The sequence below is a fragment of the Pinus tabuliformis genome, chromosome 8 (genome assembly GCF_031772625.1).
Source record: "Pinus tabuliformis cultivar Carrire ecotype Pingquan chromosome 8, CPIR1, whole genome shotgun sequence".
In the NCBI taxonomy this organism is placed as follows: Eukaryota; Viridiplantae; Streptophyta; class Pinopsida; order Pinales; family Pinaceae; genus Pinus; species Pinus tabuliformis.
The window spans coordinates 511,675,492-511,681,599 of NC_142294.1; the positions used below are offsets into that span (position 1 = coordinate 511,675,492).

Here is a 6,108-nt window from a genome sequence, read left to right on the forward strand (position 1 = left end):
AACAAGATATCTATACGTTCCAACTCTTTTGCAGCTACTCTGTTGGCCGCTGTTCAATATACATACAGAATAAGCAAGGACCAGATAATCAAAATCTAAACCAACTGAATTGCACCATATAACATCTAAAAAGATACAACTAAACAAATATACAGCTCAAATATCAAAATATATCATGCATGTGATAATCTAATATGCAAAATCATTTGTAAGGCTTAAGCCAAACCACTGTGTAAGGATCTGGTAAAGGGTAAGGATCTGGGTACCTGCAATTCAAAAATGTCAAACTTTCAAGAAAATTGAAATCCAGCAAAGAATAGCCACCAGAAAATGGAATTCTAGTAATAAAAACGGAAAGGAAAGTACATTGTGTTAATAAAAATCTATCTTCACAGAAAGACCCTTTTTCAAATTCTAGTGCTTTCAAATTTTTCTTCTACATCTGCAGTGTTTCCAAAAGGAGAGCACATTTGTTCAATTTAAACTTCATGGTCCATCTTCCAACTGATTTTTCAGAAACCTACTAGCCTTTGTAGCTGTGCATAAATATATGTCTTCTGATAAAACCCTCTTCCAAATTGGAATGTACTTTCTTTTTTGCAATAACCACATACAATGCCTTGATTTTGTAGGCATGGGATTTGCAAAGAGCAGTATCTATTTGGGGGAGATTGAAGTTGCTCAAGTATCCACATTTGAAAAGGTGTGGAGTTGCTATGATGGAGGGCAGTATGATCAGGGATCCACTTTCTATAAGCCTACTAACTTACCGGCAGGATTTGCCAGCCTAGGCCATATTGTACACCGTAACTGTTTGCCTCTACAGCGATGGGTTCTTGTGGCCAAGGAGACTAATGTTTCTGCAAAACTGTCATCTCAATATAAACATTTCAACAATGCATTGGAAGCACCTACTGCTCCTTTGTTATTTTCGCGAGACTGTGAAAGGACTTGTGAAACAGGACAGCGTCCAGCTCTTGCTAAACCACTGAATTATACTTTGGTTTGGATAAAAGGCCTGATGAAATATATTTGCCAGTCCTAGCAATTGCAAACCAAAATCTAAATTCATTAAATAGACATTTGAGAGAGCTAGCAACTGAATAAAGCAATAACCAGTTAAAACAATTATCACTAGTAATTTAAGAAAATCACAATGTATTTACTATAAAGTTTCAACAAATATTATAATCACTTACCCTATTATGCCTTCTGCATCCTTGTCGCATCCTTGCCCGCATATTTCCCAAACAAGATATCTATACGGTCCAACTCTTTTGCAGCTACTCTGCTGGTCGCTGTTCAATATACATACAAAATAAGCAAGGACCAGATAATCAAAATCCAAACCAACTGATTTGCACCATGTAACATCTAAAAGATACAACTAAACAAATATACAGCTCAAATATCAAAATCTATCATGCATGTGATAATCTAATATGCAAAATCATTTGTAAGGCTAGGCTTAAGCCAAACCACTGTGTAAGGATTCGGTAAAGGGTAAGGATCTGGGTACTTGCAATTCAAAAATGTCAAACTTGCAAGAAAATTGAAATCCAGCAAAGAATAACCAACAGAATATGACATTCTCTAGTTTCCTACTTGCATCAATGTTATGTGCTCTATGAATGAAGACCATTGGTGAAACTACGTCCATAAGAGAACCCAACTCATGCTAGCACAAAATGAAGTTTAGCATTCAAGGTTGTACAAAAGAAGCTGCCTGTGATGATCATTAAGCTAAGCCTGCATTAGTTTTCATTTGCTTGTATTTTTCAATTCCCCCGTTAAATTATTCATCGATGGTTCAAAACATTTTATACAGGACACCACTGAAAACTAAACACAAAGTTATTATATGATTTGTCAATGAATACCATTGGTGGAAATACGTCCAATACCCGACCCTAGCCCAGCGGCGGGATATAAAAAGACCAATACTATGAACGCTGGAAATATACCAGAGCTCCTGCAACAAACAAAGGGTAGCCACAGTCGAAAACAGAAATAGAGACATTGCCTTAACAATCTTACAAAATTTTTTGGGAAACCATATTTTGCCATTGAATGCACAATGACCCTTGATGTCTTAAGTCAATATCACATTGGACCTTAAACATAGCAAAACAGGAGGGTAAAAATGCATGAAAAGCACAGTGAAAAAAGGCCTAAGCTCATCAACTTACCTGCTCAGTCTTGTTGGATCTAGGGAAGCCAAAATATGCCATCAACATAGTTCATTGAGCTTTACCTTTCATGGCTTGACAACGAAAAAATCAAAAAATCAAAACGAAGAACAAGAACGGGAGAATGCTTAGAGATTGAAATGAGAGTATGCAAAAACAGAAACTTAAAAAGGCATATTTGTAAAGGAGGAGTATCAACCTGATAATTTAAATATATATAATGGGTGGAATAAAATAAAAATAAAAACGAAGTTAGTGGACTATGCGGGCCTTAGCATGAGAGCCACATGCCTTACCACTCCATCCTTTATCACCATTAAATAGCATGCAATCCCTAACCACGCCACTTAAATGTTGCATCAAGCTAACATATGTGACTCAGTTCAGAAAGCCAACGCTTCATCAGAAGAGCTTGTGTGGTTCCACTCCATTTCATAGGTTATTCCGCTAATACAAATGCAGATTTGACACTCCGTTTCATAGGTTATTTCGCCAATACAAATGCAGATTTATAGACCGAGACGAAGAATACAAATGCAACGGCAGCAACAATCGGAGCAACAGAAACTGCAGGAACGTTATAGGCAAGAAAATAAAATCTTTCAAGGAAATGCTCGGCTCTTCGGATTCTCACGATGAAGAAGAAGAGTCTGAGCGGCCTGAGAGGTCTGAGCAGATGGGTGTCATCGACACAGGCGTCACCGAATCCAGTGCGGCGCATTTAAGAAATCTCTTGGCGTATGACGGCGAACCAGGCAATACTCGACGCGCTGGACATCGACTCGCCTTCGATTCACGTCGTCAACATCAATATAATGCAGGGGGTGCAGAGGCCTCCATTCATGCAAGCCCTGGCCAAGTGCGAGGGAAGAACCGCATGGACTATAGATCATTGCCCTTTGAGTTGAACAGGAATATAACAAGGGCCTTCTATAGAACCCATGCTATTATAATGGTCACTTGGAGAGCATCTCGACTGGACATTTTGGGACTGCCTGCGTGTATTAACTATTATCCAGATTCAATAGCTCTATTGGCGTTGTGCAAGACCAGGCGACGGCTCGAAGGATTCGCCTTTCCTTCCACTGATCAAGCAAAAATACGATTACAGGGTGGTCATATTCCTTCTCACCTTCAATCTCATTGCCATTTCTGGTTCTCGCGTTGAAAACATTTTAAAATTGGCATATCAGAGGATAGCTACGATAATCATTGGGTGTACGCTCTGTTTCATAATAAATGATTTAATGTTTTTGTGTGTGACAAATTACCTTGGAGAGATCCAGCCAATCCATCAAGGTTATGTATAATCAAATCGTGAAGATCGTCTCCAGCCCGATGGGAAAAGCAAACACATTTATTATGAAACAGAGTGTACACCCAATGATTATCGTAGCTATCCTCTGATATGCCAATTTTAAAATGTTTTCAACGCGAGAACCAGAAATGGCAACGAGATTGAAGGTGAGAAGGAAGATGACCACCCCGTAATCGTATCTTTGCTTGATCACTGGAAAGAAACGCGAATATGTGCACGTTGTACCTGTATCGATCACCGAAGAATAAACATCAGAACCCTGAAAGGTGAAGTATTGAATATGACATGCAGAATTGTATTATGGGAAGGAGAATATATCGACCTAACGCAAAAACAGAGACACCCAGTATAACTCGTTCGCAGTTTTTCCCTGTAAGTTCTGCAACATAGCTCACCCCCACTCCCAGTAATCCTGCCAACAGTGTGGCTAAAGATCTGCTCAGACCAATGTAGCACCTGCATAATATAATTGAGGCGCAAAACATTAAATTAATTATTGTCAAAGCCCAATAGCTGGTGTAGATGATATTATATAGTCATAAAATCCTCCTACCAATTTATTCAAAATGTTTGAAGATACTCGTAAACTGGAGGTATTTTGGTGAATAATTACCTACCGTGAATTCGAAGACCACAACGACAGTCATGACAGCCCACATGGAATTTCCACCAAAACTGTCAAACAATGGCCTCACGAAGTCCAATATCGAGACCAAAGAAAGTGCAAGGCCAACTTTCATTGAATGGATAACTCTTCTAGGATCAGCACCCACCTGCCAAACCCATTTGCTCACAGAAAGGACAGATCTTTTGTATTGGTGGAAAGCTTGAGAAATTCTCCTAACCACACGGTTGCAGAAGTTCTCTTGGATGATATTCGCTTCCATCCCTTCGTTAACACTAATTTTCCACTCCAGAGGCTGTGACCGAAATGCATTGGAAATACATCCATGATAGGTGAAATTCAACTCTGAGCAGCAGGAACTAAATAGTTCCATCAGGCAAAAGAATAGGGGAAGACAAGCAAATTCTGGATGAAAAGCTGAAAGAAACCCTTAAGTGAAACGGGTAAAGGAAGGCAAATAAACCAAATTGGTCGCCTAGACAAGGGTTTAGAGGAAACTTAAACAGAACTTCTTAGCCAAACAAGCAATTGAAAGAGCTTAACCAAAATACTTTAGACAGACACGGAAACTTATAACAGCCTGAAAGTCCTGTGCTAATGCCGAAATGCACTGGAAATACATCCATGCTAGGTGAAATTCAACTCTGAGCAGCAGGAACCAAATAGTTCCATCAGGCAAAAGAATAGGGGAAGACAAGCAAATTCTTGATGAAAAGCTGAAAGAAACCCTTAAGTGAAACGGGTAAGGAAGGCAAATAAACCAATCTGGAAAAAGGCAAATAAGCCAAATTCATCGCCCAGACAAGGGTTTAGAGGAAACTTAAACAGAACTTCTAAGCCAAACAAGCAATTGAAAGAGCTTAACAAAAATACTTTACACAGACAAAGGTATAAGGGAAATTTGATAACAGCCTAAAAGTCATGGGCTAATGTTGAAATGCGTTGGAAATGCATCCATACTAGGTGAAATTCAACTCTAAGCGGTGGAAACTGAATAGTTCCATCAATCTAAAAAATAGGGGAAAACAAGCGAATTCTTGGTGAAAAGCTGAACAAAACCCTTAAGTGAAACGGGGAAGGAAGGTAAATAAACAAATCTGGGAATTAAGGCAAATAAACCAAATTTGTCTTGCAAACAAGCGCTTAGAGGAAACATAGCAGAACTTCTTAGCCAAAGAAGCAATTGAAAGAGCTCAACCCATACACTTTAAAGAGGCAAAGGTTTAAAGGAAAATTGAAAATATCCCCCAGGAAACAAAGTATTCCGATTAAATAATCAAAAGTTTGAAGAAGATTGATCAAAAATCTCATATCGAGAAAAGCTAAGGGTTTATGGACAATTAACAGAAAAACCTCCACCAGACGAACAGACAAAGCGCAATGAAATGCAAAATCCTTACCGCCCGGGCAAATTCGATTTTGAAAAAGTTGTCTCCCATGGCCGCGCCCTGCAGACCCTCCTTGGCCGCTTTGGCATGCTCAATGTGCTTGAAATACACAAACGCTTAGTTCCTCATGCTTTACTGTCACCTGATTTGTGATGCAGCATGAATAAGTTGAAGAAAGCCTTCTGATAAGAAACGGTCCTCATCTTAAATTCTCAATGTGTCGCGTAACTCGCGCAATTCGTAAGAAAAGTCAGTGGCTACTTCTGTGACTGTGGCCATTGATTTGTTGGGACTGTGGCCATTGATTTGTTGAGTCAATGGTGGATCTGCTTCGAACTTGAATGACATTTAAGAAGTTCAATTTTTGGGTTTTGGCCTTATAGTTTGACCTTTTAATTTTTTCCCAATTAATCTTGATTTTGAAAAGGTCACAACTTCTCTTCCAAGAAGCATTTATCTGAGAAAAATATATTTTTAGAAAAGTATCAATGAACACTACATAACCATGCTATTTATAATAATACCTTCATAATTTCTTTTAATATTGATATACAGGGATTTGGATGGTTTGCCATGTTACAGTTTCAC

General features: G+C 38.8%; 1 long non-coding RNA gene across 1 annotated transcript; it reads right to left on the reverse strand.

Annotated features, from left to right (window-relative positions):
* Positions 1-406: 406 nt before the first annotated feature.
* Positions 407-5,744, reverse strand: LOC149236349 (uncharacterized). Its single transcript, XR_016268389.1, has 3 exons — positions 5,533-5,744; positions 1,200-1,298; positions 407-1,041 (listed from the first exon to the last, which is right to left on the reverse strand). It is a non-coding gene; the product is annotated as an uncharacterized LOC149236349 (long non-coding RNA).
* Between the last annotated feature and the right edge of the window lie 364 nt (positions 5,745-6,108).